Source organism: Sorex araneus, chromosome 6 (genome assembly GCF_027595985.1).
Source record: "Sorex araneus isolate mSorAra2 chromosome 6, mSorAra2.pri, whole genome shotgun sequence".
Lineage (NCBI taxonomy): Eukaryota > Metazoa > Chordata > Mammalia > Eulipotyphla > Soricidae > Sorex > Sorex araneus.
Window position 1 is genome coordinate 92,445,861 of NC_073307.1, and position 15,091 is coordinate 92,460,951.

The following is a 15,091-nucleotide window of genomic DNA, read 5'->3' on the forward strand; positions in this document are numbered from 1 at the left end:
CCTGAGTGTAGAACCAGGAGTAACCCCTGAGCATCGCCGGGTGTGACCCAAAAAGAAAAAAAAAAGAAAAGAAAGAGAAGATGACAGGAGGTCTCTCCCCCAGCGCCCCCCACCTCGCTCCCCTGACTCCCTCAAGCCTCTCTAGATGGGGTCAAACAGCAGGTCCCACTGGCGCTGAGAGACGGGGTGTCCTGGGAAGGCATTTGGGGTGTTCTGTGAGGCCTCTGGAAGAGGTCACCTGCCTTTGGGCCCTTTCTTCTTCACAGCAGTGGCGGCATCTCGGGAGGACAGCGTGGATTCGTGCATGAAAGGACATCCTTGAGCCCGCCCTGCCAGCTTCCATCACAAACACTGAGTGTGTGTGTTTGTGCAGGCATGTGCGTGTGTGCGTGTGTGCATGTGTGTGTGTGCATGCGTGTGCATGCATGTGCATGTGTGTGCATGTGTGCGTGTGTGCATGTGTGTGTGTGCATGCGTGTGCATGCATGTGCATGTGTGTGCATGTGTGTGTGTGTGCGTGTGTGTGTGTGTGTGTTTGCGGGGTGGTTAGCTGCCCCCCCCACTGCAGTGCTCTCAGACCATCTGGACACTGAAGGGTGAAGAAAACCTCTCTACACACGCCGCCTCACATGGAGAGCATCCTGCCGAGGGAGATGAGTCAGGAGTGGGACAGAGGATGACTGCCCTCATCTGTGGGGGATTTAAAATGTAGTATAAGACTGATCTCCAGGGCTGGGAAAACAGCGGCCAGGACGGGTGGTCAATGGCGGAACCTTGCCACAGTGTTGGGGTGGCGGGGAGAGGCAAAGGGAAGTTAGGGTAGAGAAGGGACCAGGACGACAATGATAGTTAGAAATGATCACTCTGCACAGGGCTGGGTGTGGAGAGGAGGTAAAGGGACACACATCGTACCCTTTCCGTATTTGTATTGCAGACCACAGTGGCCCAGAGCAGAGAGGGATAGAGAGAGAGAAACAGAGACAGAGACAGAGAGAGATAGAAGATAGAGACAGAGAGAGATAGAGACAGAGAGAGATAGAGACAGAGACAGAGAAAGAGAAAAAAATGCCTGCCATAGAGGCAGGCTGGTGTGTGTGTGTGTGTGTGTGTGTGTGTGTGTGTGTGGTGGGAGGGTGGGAGGGAAACTGGGGACATTGGCATTGGTGGAGGGACTGTATGACTGAAACCCCGTCACGAACAAATTTTTAACTGTATATCTCACAAGTGATTCAATTAAATAAAAAATAAAGCAAAAAAAAAAAAACAACCAAAAACCATAAACAGACCTGACATTTCTGTCCGGCCCCGGGCTGGAAGCAGTGTGGGACCATTCAAAGCAGGTTTTGGGGGGCTGGAGCGATAGCACAGCAGGGAGGGCGTTTGCCTTGCATACGGCCGACCCGGGTTCGATTCCCAGCATCCCATAGGGTCCCCTGAGCACCGCCAGGAGTCATTCCTGAGTGCAGAGCCAGGAGGAACCCCTGAGCATCGCCGGGTGTGGCCCAAAAAGAAAAAAAAAAAGCAGGTGTTGGAACATTCAGGCTGGTCAAGAGCAGGGAGCTCACTGGCAGGGCCGGGGGTCTGGACTCCTGAGCACTGCTGGGAGTGGCCCCCAATCAAACAAGCAAATAAACACGGCGAGAGCTCGGGCGCCCGGAGAGCCCCCGCTGCTGCCTTTCCTTCCCCGTAGGATGCTTTTCCCTGGGCTTCCCTTGCGTGGGAGTTCGAGTCCCGACCCTGCTGGTCAGGTGCTCCCGAGGCCCTGAGAGAGTGCCCAGAGAGATTTCTGCTGCATGCTGCACGGTGCCGTCTTGTTCCCCGTTTGCCCCGTGGCCTGCAGTCCCGAACCTTCCACTCTGCTGCTGGCATTAAGCAACGCCTTCCACCAGCCCTGACGTCACCTCATTTGGTTTTTGTTTTGGAGCCACATCTGGTGGTGCGCAGGGACTACTCCTGAATCTGAGCTCAGGGATCACCCTCGGCGGGTCTCGACCCCATGTGGGGTGCCGGGGATTGAACCCCGACTGGCAGCGTGCAAGGCAAGCATCCTTCCCATGGTACAATCACTCCCACCCCTCATTTCACTTTTTTTTTTCTTTTTGGGTCACACCCGGTGATGCTCAGGGGTTACTCCTGGCTCATGCACTCAGGAATGACTCCTGGCGGTGCTCGGGGGACCCTATGGGATGCTGGGAATCGAACCCAGGTCGACAGTGCTATGACAGTGATTGAGCTGGAGTTAAATTCTTAACTGACTGGCAGCTTTGGGGCGAGTGTATGACTGCCAGGATTCCAGAAGTACAGGGAGATGTGGGGAGGTAGCCCATCTCTGACCACTTGAAAGCTGGAGATTTCAGTCACAAAACCCGTATGCCTGAGTTTTTCAATAAATTAATGTCTGGATGAGGCTCATCCGAGCAGTGGGGTCCAGGCAGCAATTGTGGAGAGTGGAGAGTTTTGGCTGTGGGACTCTGTTTGGCGGGCATGAGGGTTCACCCCTTCTCCCACTTCGGGTTGGCCCAGAACGACTCAGCCTTGTGTAGGATCCAGGAGAAATTCTGCCACTTACAGATCTCTTTTGAGATTTATTTCGGGGTGTCAGGATCATGGCTGGTGAGAGAGTTTACAGTGCACCAAAAGTGCCCTGTTTGTTCTTACATTAAATTCCGCACCCATCTGCAAATAGAAGACTCACCAGAGGGGCTGGAGTGATAGCACAGCTGGTAGGGCATTTGCCGGGTTCGATTCCCAGCATCCCATAGGGTCCCCTGAGCAGCGCCAGGGGTAATTCCTGAGTGCATGAGCCAGGAGTAACCCCTGTGCATCGCCGGGTGTGACCCAAAGAGCCCCCAAAAAAAAAACCCAGAATATTTTTACTTTTTTTTTTCTTTTTGGGTCATTCCCAGCATTGCACAGGGGTTCCTCCTGGCTCTGCACTCAGGAATGACTCCTGGCAGTGCTCGGGGACCCTATGGGATGCTGGGAATCAAACCCGGGTCTGCTGCGTGCAAGGCAAATGCCCTCCCCGCTGTGCTATCGCTTCAGCCCCTATTTTCACGTTTTGAAAGGAAATCTGAAAATCAATCACCAACAGCCCCTCCTCTTCTTCCTCACCCTCCTCATCCTCGGCGCTGCCGCCACCACGATCTCCCCCAGAAAAAGAGTCTTGGACACGGCATCCTCCAAATGAACGTTGACTCACTTTGCCCGTGGTGAGGCCGATGTTTACTTTCGGCTCAGATGTCAGCCGGGGAGGGAGGGTTCTGCCGGGAGGCTGGCTGAGCGCCAGGGCTTTGTCTGCCTACCCAGAGACGACTGTGGCCTCTGGGATAACGGATTCCTCCGGACCCAGGGCCGCCGAGACCATCATCCTGCAGCCGGCAGCCGGGGGAAACCCAGCGCGAGCCCTGTGCTCCCCAGAGCCTGGACTGCCGGCTGCAGACTTTCATCTCTCAGATGGACAAAAATGGAGCCGGTGAGGGCCCAGGGAGGACCCGGTGGCAAGAGCGTCCGACCTGTAAGCATGAGACTGACTGAGGAGTTGAATCTCCAGGACCAATCACATACCCGGTGACTCTGTCATCTGCCCTCCCTCGTCATTGGAATAGTTAGGGGTGTGTGTGTGTGTGCGCACACGTGTGCATACATGTGCAAAGTAACATAAGTGCCCATTTCACAGAGTTTCCTAAATCCAGTTCCTTGCTGATCAGTCCTGTCCACCAATTGTGCAAAATTTCCCCTTTAAATTTGGCTTGCCGACTGGTTCAGCCCCTTTGGAAAACAGTACCGATGTTTCTCAAAAAATTAGAAATTGAGCTCCCATTTGACCCAGCAATACCACTTCTGGGAGTATATATATACCCCGAGATGCAAAAAAAGGATAGCAGAAGTGACATCTGCACTCGTATGTTCATTGCAGCACTGTTTGCAATAGCCAAAATCTGGAAAAAACCCGAGTGCCTGAGAACGGATGACTGATTAAAGAAACTTTGGTACATCTATACAATGGAATACTATGCAGCTGTAAGAAAAGATGAAGTCATGACATTTGCATATAAGTGGATTAATATGGAGAGTATCATGATAAGTGGAATGAGTCAGAAAGAGAGGGACAGACATAGGAAGATTGCACTCATTTGTGGAATATAAAGTAACAAAATGGAGATTAACACCAATTTTGGTTAATCTAAAGATAGTAGAGACAAGGACCGGAAGGACTGCTCCATGGCTTGGAATCCCGCCTCACATGTTGGGGGAAAGGCATCTTAGAGAAGGGACCACCAAGTAAAGGATGTTTGGAGGGCCTGCTCGGGATGGGAGATGCGTGCTGAAAGTAGACTATAGACTATAGACGTAATACCTGCATTGCAGACCACAACACCCTAAAGGAGAGAGAGTAAACATGGAATGCCCTGCCACAGAGGCAGAAGTGGGTGTTGGGGAGGGGATGTGGGAGGGATACTGGGAACATTGGAGAATGGGTCCTGGTGGAGGGATGGGTACACTCAACCACTGTATGACTGTATGGCTGAAACATTAAGCACGAAAGTTTGTAAGTCTGTTAACTATCTCACGGCAATTCATTAAAAAATTAAAAATTAAAAAATTAAAAAAAAATAAATTTGGGGCCGGAGTGATAGCACAGCGGGTAGGGCGTTTGCCTTGCATGCGGCCGACCCAGGTTCGATCCCCAGCATCCCATATGGTCCCCCAAGCACCGCCAGGAGTAATTCCTGAGTGCAGAGCCAGGAGTAACCCCTGAGCATTGCTGGGTGTGACCCAAAAAGCAAAAAATAAATAAATAAATTTGGCTTGTGTGGGGGTGTATGTGGATGGAAGGGCAGGGAGAGTACAGTGGGTAGAGCATTTGCCTTGCATGCAGCTGGTAGCCAGTATGGTCCCTGAGCACAGCAGGAGCGATCCCTGAGTGAGAAGCTAGGAGTAAGGCCTGCCGGGTGTGGCCAAGAAACCAACCAACCAACCAAATAAACAAAAAAAGCCAACCTACCCCCTGCTCTGCCCCCACCGAGCCCCCACATAAATCTGGTTTGTGAATTTCCATCTTCCCTGATTATCAGCCACTCATCCATGCAAATGAACTGGGTAGAGTTGCATAGAACTACTTTTTTTTCTTTTTTGGGTCACACCCAGTGATGCACAGGGGTTCCTCCTGGCTCTGCATTCAGGAATTACTCCTGGCGGTGCTCAGGGAACCCTATGGGATGCTGGGAATCGAACCCGGGTTGGCCGCGTGTAAGGCAAACGCCCTCCCTGCTGTGCTATCGCTCCAGCCCCACGAAACTATTTTTTAACAAGTGAACCCGATGAGCCCTTTACTTCAAGTTCCTTAAATATGGAGACATTAGGGTTTGGGTGTGGACTTTGGTGTTTGGGTCACAACTGACAGGGCCCACAGGCCACTCCTGGCCCGGTACTAGTGGGGGAGGGAGGGTCGCTCCTGGTGCGGCTCATGGGCACCTGTGGTGCCAGGACCAAACAAAGTGTGCAGAATAAAGTGCTCCTTTGGAGTCACCACCTGGCCCCCAGATGAAGGCGCTTTGAAATGACTTGCGGGGCCGGGAATGGATGGTGGGTGACAGCTGCTAGGGCCAGGCTGGACTCGAAGCCTCGTGCCAGCAAGGAGCCATCTCCTGCCCCCCAAATTGTAGCACTGCCCCGCCCTGAGCCCTCCTCCATCTCCGCTCTCGCCCCCTTCCTTTCAGTACCTCAGTGCGTGCTCCCTGGATGTCTGATGCTAAGGTTTGTTCCATTGGGGGGCTGGGGAAGGAGAGAGGGAGAGGGGCCCGGGGTTTCCGGGGTATAGGGGATGGGGAGGGGGTGTCTCCCTCATCCAGGGAACGCTGCTCACCAGCAGGCTGTAGGTTAGGTCTCTGCAGTAGGGGTGTCCCTGTGGAGGGTTATCTGTGGTGGGGAGTCTGAGATGGAGCGTCTGAGGTGGGGTGTCTGGGGAGATGTCTGAGGGACTGTCTGCGGCAGGGTGTCTGAAGTGGGGGTGTCAGTGGTACAGTATCTGAGGTGGGGTGGTCTGAGGTGGGGATGTCTGAGGTGGGTATCTGAGATGGGTGTGTCTTGAGTCAAGGTGTTTTAGGTGGGAGTTCTGAGGCAGAGTATCTGAGGTGGGGTGTCTATCATGGGGTGTCTGAGGCAGGGTGTCTGAAGTGAGGGTGTCTGAGGTAGGGGTGTCTATCATGGGGCATCTGAGGCGGGGATTCTGAGGCGGGGTATCTAAGGTGAGGGTGTCTGAGCTGGGCTGACTGAGGTAGGGGTGTCTATTATGGGGTGTCTGAGGTGGGGATTCTGAAACAGGGTATCTGAGGTGGGATGTCTGAGGTAGGGGTATCCATTATGGTGTGTCTGAGGTGGGGGTTCTGAAGCAGGGTGTCTGAAGTAGTGTGTGTCTATTATGGGGTGTCTGAGGTGGAGGTTCTGAGGCAGGGTGTCTGAGGTAGTGTATGTCTATTATGGGGTGTCTGAGGTGGGGTATCTGAGGTAGGTTGTAGGGGTGTCTATTATGGGGTGATAGACACCCCTATTATGAATTGAGGGTGTCTGAGGTGGGTTGTCTGAGGTAGGGGTGTCTATCATGGGGTGTCTGAGGCAGGGATCCTGAGGTGGAGTGTCTGAGGTGAGGGTGTCTGAGGTGGGTTGTCTGAGGTAGGCGTGTCTATTATGAGGTATCTGAAGTGGGCTGTCTGAGGTAGAGGTGTCCATTATAGTGTGAGGTAGGGATTCTAAGGCTGGGAGTCTGAGGTAGTGTGTGTCTATTATGGGGTATCTGAGGTGGGATATCTGAGGTAGGTTGTCTGAGGTAGGGGTGTCTATTATGGGTATCTAAGGTGGGGGTATCTGAGGTAGGGGTTCTGAGGCAGGGCGTCTGGGGTGGATTGTCTGAGGTAGGGGTGTTATGGGGTGTCAGTCAGAGTACACCAATAGCAGCACATTTGCCTCCCGTCCCCAGCCCTGGTGAGGGGACACTAGTGGTGAGGGTGACCCCACTGGCAAGTGCAGCAGACGGGCCCTCAGCGCCTGAACTGTGAGGATGGGCCGTGCTTGGTAATTCCAGAGGTGCGAACTATAGTTTGGTGCCTGTGGGCTTTCACATGAACAGGTGTCGGCCCGTTAGGCAGAAGCAAACACCCCAGAGCCCATCACAGCCGGAGCTGGAGACCAGGCCGGACTGAGGGGGAGCACTGGATTGTAGTTTCACAGAACAGGGGGGCCCCCAGGTCCCACCGGCTGGTTCTTGACTGTGACCCACCTAGGCATGACAGCAGAGGCGGAGGCTGAGAGGGTCAGGCTCAGTCAGGCTGGCCAGAGAAGCCACAGGGAAGGGCTTTGATGTGAGCTCCAGGGTGTCAGTACCTAGGAGGTCTTCCCCCTCTCTTTCCCTCCCCTTCCCTCCCCTCCCCTTTCTTTCTTCCCTCCTTCCCCTGGCCTTGCTCAGAGCTTACTCCTGGCTCTGTTCTCAGGGATCCCTCCTGCCAGTGCTCAGGGAGCTGACTATATGGTCCCAGGATCAAACTGGGATTGGCTATGTGCCAGGCAAACATCTTAACCCTTATCTCTCTGGCCCCAGAAAGTAGCACTGTAGCACTGTTGTCCTGTTGTTCACTGATTTGCTCAAGTGGGCACCAGTAACGTTTCCATTGTGAGATTTGTGGTTACTGTGTTTGGCACATCGAATACTCTCGGTAGCTCGCCGGGCTCTCTGAGAGGAAGGGAGAAATTGAACTTGGGTTGGCCACATTCAAGACAAATGCCCTACCCGCTGTGCTATCACTCCAGTCTGCCCCGGAAAGTATGTTTATTTATTTTTTGTTCTTGTACAGCCGCACCTGGTGGTGCTTAGGGCTTACTCCTGGCTCTGTACTCAGGAATCATGCTTTGTAGTGTTCAGGGGACCATCTGAGGTACACTGGGATTGAAAATGGGTTTGTTCCATGCAAGGTAAGTGCCCTGCCCATTGTACTATTTCTTGCTTTTTTTTTGTTTTTTGTTTTTTTGTGTCACACCCAGTGATACTCAGGGGTGACTCCTGACTCTGCATTCAGGAATTACTCCTGGTGGTGCTCAGGGGACCCTATGGGATGCTGGGGAGTGAGCCTGGGTTTATCTCTGCAAGACAAATGCCTTCCCCTCTAGACTACCACTCCAGCCCTATACTATCTATACTATCTCTTGGGCCCTGAGAATATAAATTTTTAACATAAGGGATGCAAAAGTCTGCAGTGTATACATATATGTCGTATATTGTCACTGTCACTGTCACTGTCACTGTCGTCCTGCTGCTCATCGATTTGCTCGAGCGGGCACCAGTAACGTCTCCATTGTGAGACTTGTTGTTACTGTTTTTGGCATATCAAATATGCCACGGGGAGCTTGCCAGGCTCTGTCATGCGGGTGGGATAGTCTCGGTATCTTGCTGGGCTCTCCGAGAGGGACGGAGGAATCAAACCCGGGTCTGCCACGTGCAAGGCAAACGCCCTACTGCTGTGCTATCGCTCCAGCCCAATGTCATATATTAAGGGGATATATAAGAAGGGGAAATTTATGACTCTCCTATTAGAATCTGATAACTCAGCTCCTGATACTGAATTATCATGGATCAATTACAAACATCGGAAGCCAGCGCTGCGTGTACTTCACGTGCAGAAGACACAGGTTCGGGGGCTGGAGCCATAGCACAGTGGAGAGAGCGTTTGCCTTGCATGCAGACAGGCTAGGTTCCATTCCCAGCATCCCATAGGGTCCCCTGAGCACCGCCAGGAGCAATTCCTGAGTGCATGAGCCAGGAGTAACCCCTGTGCATCGCCAGGTGTGGCCCAAAAAGCCAAAAAAAAGAAGACAGGTTCAGTCATCAGAAACCCATGGTCCCCGGGCCACCAGGAGTGACCCCCAAAGCAAAATGATAATAATAATGAAGAATAAAACATATTGCCAGTTTCCCAATAAAGAGTGGTGTTTGTAAGCCAGCTGCCGACTGTGAAATCACCCGAGTGGATTTTCTCAAGTTAAATAATTCAGGAATTTAAGCTGATCTGATCAAGCATGGAACCAATATAAGAAAATGGACTTGGGTGAGAAAGGTCAGTCCTGTGTGTTCATGAGGAATTCATTCAGGTGGTGAAAATCACATAAAACAGTGAGGATGGCTGGGAATCAGTTATGTTTCTGTCGATGAACCAAACAAGTCAGCGAACACGACCTTCAGGGAGATGTGATCACAACGGCATCAGCGCCAGTGAAAGCAGAGGGCTGTGAGGAGAGATGAGGTCGTGGATGGGCCTGGAGAGTATCAGGCTAAGTGAAATGAGTCAGAAAGAGAGAGGGACAGGGGCTGGAGCAATAGCACAGCGGGTAGGGCATTTCCCTTGCAAGTGGGCAACCCGGGTTCGATTCCCAGCATCCCATAGGGTCCCCTGAGCACCACCAGGGGTGATTCCTGAGTGCAGAGCCAGGAGTAACCCCCGTGCATTGCCAGGTGTGCCCCAAAACCAAAAAAGGAAAAAAAATGAAAGAGAGAGCGACAGACATAGAAGGACTGCACTCATTTGTGGAATATAAAATATCATCATATGAGACTGACACTCAAGGACAGTAGAGACAGGGCCGGGCCAGGGAGATTGCTCCTTAGTTGAAAGCCTGTCTCATGAGCGGGGGGAGAAGGCAGCTGGGACAGAGAAGAGATCACTAAGTCAGTGATGGCTGGAGGGGTCACTCGGGATGGGAGATGTGTGCTGAAAGGAGATAAAGGACCAAACAGGATGGCCTCTCAGTATAGTATTGCAAACCACAATGCCCCAAAGTAGAGAGAGAGTATGGGGGAAATTGTCTGCCATAGAGGCAGGGGGAGGGATGGGGCGTGGAGGGGGATACTGGGGACATTGGTGGTGGAGAATGTGCACTGGAAGAGGGTGGGTGATCATTCACTGTATGACTGAAACTCAAACATGAAGGTTTTGTAACTGTCGCTCACGGTGATTCAATTATAAAAAAATTGAAAAAACATGAGGAATGATAGGAAGCAACTGATCTTATTTGAAAAGAGAAAGGAAAATCGGTACTGGGGAGGTTAGTGCCGGGGTAGAGGCTCTGCCCGGCACGCGTGAGGTCCTGGGTTCGGTTCTCGTCACATCCCTTCTCCAGTATTCATGGGGGTGGACCCCGTGACAACAGCAGAGAAAAGAAGAAATGCGGGCTGAAAGCAGGCACAGGGTGCAGGTCAGCTGGCCTTGCACGTGGCTGACCCGGGTTCGATCCCCAGCACTGAGTACGGCCCCGAGCACTGTCGTCAGGAGTGATTCCTGTGTGCAGAGCCACACCCCCGAAGAAACAAGAAGGAACAGAAAACAGCGTAACCCAAAGCCGTGGGGGGCACGGCCCGTGGGGGTCAGGGAGGGAGCGGGTGCAACGCACACGTTCTCTGGGGAGCATAATCCAGCCACGAAGGCTGTGGTCCAGCAGCCGGAAATGGGCGAAGGCCAGCAGGCTGGACGGGGACAGGTTCGTGTAAGTTTGTCCTGGTGAGCGTGGAGGCAGGGAAGGGCCAGGTGGGGGGGGGCGTCCTGTGACGACAAACATGAAGCCTCAGTGTCCAGCCTCACGGGCAGAGCTGGCAGGCCCTCGGGTTGAGAACTCGGGGTGCCATAGGAGCCCGCGTGACCCCGAGGGTGAGGCCCTGGGTTCTAGGTGGGTACCGTGTGCCTGACGCTGTGGCCCCAAAAAAAGCAATTTTAGTAAACTTTGTTTTTTTTTTTTTGCTTTTTGGGTCACACCCGGTGATGCTCAGGGGTTACTCTTGGCTCTGCACTCAGGAATTACCCCTGGCGGTGCTCAGGGGACCCTATGGGATGCTGGGAATCGAACCTGGGTCGGCCGCGTGCAAGGCAAACGCCCTCCCCGCTGTGCTATCGCTCCAGCTCCTCATTTTTTTTTTTTTAAAGACAAGGCACAGAGTCATCAACAACGATGGTTATCCGGCTGGAGAGACCATTCCGGGCTTAAGGCGACCGTCTTGCTTCTGGCCAACTCAGGTCTGATCTCCGGCAGCACCAGGAGTGACTCCTGAGCACAAAGCAGGGACTAAGCCTTGAGCACCACCAGGTGTGCTCCAGGATTGACCCCTCCCTCCTTCCCTGCTTTTGGAGCTGGAGGGGTAGCCTGGTGAACAGGGTGCTGACTTTGCACGCGGCTAACCCAGGTTCGATCCCCAGCACCCTATAGGGTATCCCGAGCCCCGCTGGGGGAGAGACCCCTGAGGGCAGAGCCGGGAGCGCTCCCTGAACATCACCAGGCACCGGGGAGCCAACTCGCGGCTGCGGAGTCAAGAGAAGCAGCACTCTGGCTCCTGGCTCCACGGCCCGGGAGGGGCCTCGGGGACACGGGCTGGGTGGGTCACCCGAGCCAGAGGAGAAGGGTGTGCAGAGCCCAGGAGGTGAGTTCAGGAGGGCAGGCAGGAGGCGGTGTCTGCTCAGGGGTTTGTGTGAGGGAACGTGGTAGGATTTTGTTCAACGTTTTCTGTTGAGGTAACAGTTTACAAGCCTGGATGTGTTACAGAGATACAGTGTCACACTTGATGCTCCTGCTAGCTCTCTCTGTCTCTGTCTCTCTCTGCCTCTCTCTCTTGCTCTTACTCTCTGCCTCTCCCTCCCTCCCTCCCCCTCCCTCCCTCCCTACCTCTTACTCTGCCTCCCCTCTCCTCTCCCTCCCTCCCTCCCTCTCTGCCTCTCCTCTCCCTCCCCCTCTCTTGCTCTTTTTTTTTTTTAATTTTTATTGAATCACCATGTGGAAAGTTACAAAGTTCTCAGGTTTATGTCTCAGTTATACAATATACAATATTGTATAAAAAGTTATACAATATTCAAACACCCATCCCTTCACCAGTGCCTCCCTCCACCAATAAAAGCCCCAGTATGCCCCCCTCCCCCGCCCCCCATCCCCAACTGTGTAACTGATGAATTTCACTTCATTTTCTCTTTACCTTCATTACGTTCCATATTTCAACACAAAACTCACTATTGTTGTTGGAGTTTCCCACCAAGACTCTCTTGCTCTTTTTCCCTGTCTCTATCTCTGTCTCTCCTTTCCCTCTCTCCCTCCCTCTCTTCTCCCCCCTCTCTCTTGCTCTTTTTCTCTGCTTCTATCTCTCTGTCTCTCCTTTCTCTCCCTCTCTCTCTCTCTGGTTTCGATGTGGGCCACACTCAGCAATGCTCAGGCCTTACTACTCGCTCCGTGCTCAGGCGGACCGTACGTGGCGCCAGGGATTGAACCTGAGTCAGCCTTGTTCGAGGCAGTGCCCTCCCCGCTGTACACTACCGCTCTGGCCCCTTTGCAGAAGATCATGACACCGACCCCACCACCAAAGTGCCATTCCCTCTCCCTCTCCAACCCACTGGGCCTTCTCGCCCCCCACCCCCCGTCAGCCCCCGCCTCCCCCACCCCCTGCTTGGTCCCTGGCTCTGAGGGCAGCGTCCCCGGGGAGGGGGGGTGGTTGTGGTTCTCCTCATTGGCTTCTCTCCCCACACAGATGAGCTCATCTGCTCTTTGTCTTGCTCTTTTGCTGAGCGTGATGGAATCTGATGGTTGATCGACGCCTTTTGTGGGATGCCACTTTCCCGGCACGAAACACACACACACTGTGGCCTGCAGCGCACATATGTCTCCCGACAAGGTCTCCAAAGGGCTGAGCCTGAAGTCCCCTCACGGGTGGAGCAAAGCGCATGGGGGTGGGGGTGGGGGTGGGGGTGATCGGGGGAGTCACATGTTTTCATTCGAACGTTGTCATAGCAACAGCAGTTGGAGGGGATCACCCTGGACGAGGAGTGAGTGTTGGGAGCAGGGGGAGGGACGTCCGTGATTACATCAGCGTCTGTACTGCGAACCACAGTTGCCTAAAAGGAGAGCGAGAAAGAGAGAGAGGGAGGAAGAGAGGAGAGAGGCGCCTGCCATAGAGGGAGGCTGGGGCGGGGGGTGGTTTGGGTGGGTGGGAGGGAAACTGGGGACACCGATGCTGGGAAATGACACCAGTGGAGGGACGGGTGTCGGGACACTGTGTGGCTGAAACCCAATCGTGGTCAGCTTTGCGATGCTCTCTCGGTGACTCAGTCACCGAATCACTGTAGCGCTGCTGTCCCGTTGCTCACTGATCTGCTTGAGCGGGCACCAGTAACGTCTCCATTGTGAGATTTGTTGTTCCTGTTTTTGACATATTGAATACGCCACGGGGAGCTTGCCAGACTCTGCCGTATGGGCAGGATACTCTTGGTAGCTTCCCGGGCTCTCGGAGAGGGACGGAGGAATCGAACCCGGGTCGGCCGCGCGCAAGGCTCCAGCTCGATGATTCAATAAAATAAAAAAATTAAAAACCAATAAAAATTGTCTTAGGGGCAAGAGGGTGAGTCAAGAAGGCAGGGCCCGGGGCTGGAGCCATAGCACAGTGTTTGCCTTGCACATGGTCGACCCGGGTTCGATTCCCAGCATCCCATAGGGACCCTATGAGCACTGCCAGGAGTGATTCCTGAGCACAGAGCCAGGAGTAACCCCTGTGCATCGCCGGGTGTGACCCAATAAAAGAAGGCAGGGCTCTGATCTTGCCTGTGGCCACCTGGGTTCCACTCCTGGCCCCATCAGGAGTGGCCTCTGCGCCTGAGCCCTGGGCACTGGCCACCCCCTCGGCCCACCCCACGACTGTCTTAGCAACTCGAAGATCTTGGACAAGTGCAAGCCTGTGTCCAGACAAGGCCGGTTGGAAAAAGGCCCCCAGGGGCCGACGTCGCTGCTTCCTGTGGCCTGGGAGCTCCTTCCCGGCCTTGCTCTGGCCGGAAGCTTCTAGCACTCTCTGCCTTGACTCCAGGCCCCGCTCCCTGGGTGGCCCGGGCGGCTCGGCCCTGCTGCAGCTTGCTTGCCGCACGGCATCGGCCCTGCCGCCGGCCCAGGCTGTTGTCACACGCGCCGAGGTCTCCGGAAGGAGCGGCCCGGGCTCTCGGGCCAAGGGCCGGTGCAGTGGGCCAGGCGCTGCCTGGCACGTGGCAGAGCCCGGATGGCGGCCCCCTGAGCACTGCCAGGAGGGATTCCCGAGCTGGAGCCGGGAGTCAGCCCTGAGCACCGCAGGGTGGGACCCCATCTTCCCCCCACCCCAACAGTCCAGCTAGATAGTCACGGTCAGACTGGCCAGAGGACCCGCAGAGCAGAAGCGATCTGCGTCCTGGAGTCACCCCCCGTCCCACTCTGGGCGGGTCCTCGGCTTCCTGCCCCCAGAGCTTGGGCCATACCCAGTGGAGCTGCGGCCGGGAGCGGGGGGTGTGCAGTGTGTAACCCAGAGAGCGGCCAGCTCTGTGAGCTGCTTCTCCACCCTCCCCGTGGCCCCGAGTGCTCCCCATAAACTCCCTGGGGCGTCCATCTGTTCCCCAGAGACGGTGCTGAGGTGGGGGCGGGGTGGGGGGTCTCAGGAGGCAGAGGAGGGCGGGTTGATTTTCCCTTGCTCGGGTGGGGGAGAGGGGAAGTCCCTCCCCCGGCCACAGGGCGGCTGGAGTCTGCCGTCCACCTACAGAAGGGCCGGCGTCTCCTGGAGAGGGCAGGGCGGCGTGGCGTGCTGGGCCCCGACACCTGGTGAAGGCGTGGATGCTGCTACCCTAGTTGGTCCCTCGGTGCGGGCCAGGATGTGCTCAGCAGCGCCCCTGGTGGCCCCCGGGGGAACCACACCCAGCGGGGCTGGGGATTCACCCTGGGGGGTGGTGGGTCCCAAGGCCAAGGCCTTAGCCCTGTGCCCTCCCTCTCCCTCCCGCCCAGGAACGGGGGGACTCCAAGGCAACTACTGGCCGTTTTCTCAGGCTCTGGGAGGTGAGGGCCCCTCTGACTCAGACCCACGGCCCAGTGTCCCTGGGGCCTGCACCCGCCGCAAGGCAGGCGACTGGACGAGGCTCAGGAATGGGCGTGAGCTGCCGCTCTCGGATTTGGATCAGCCTTGGGAAGCTGAGGACATGGCCCATCTGGGGAGCCCCAAATCCTACGGGGCAAACATCCCGACAACGGGGATCTCCAGACCCAGGCTCTGCCGAGTGCCAGCACTGAA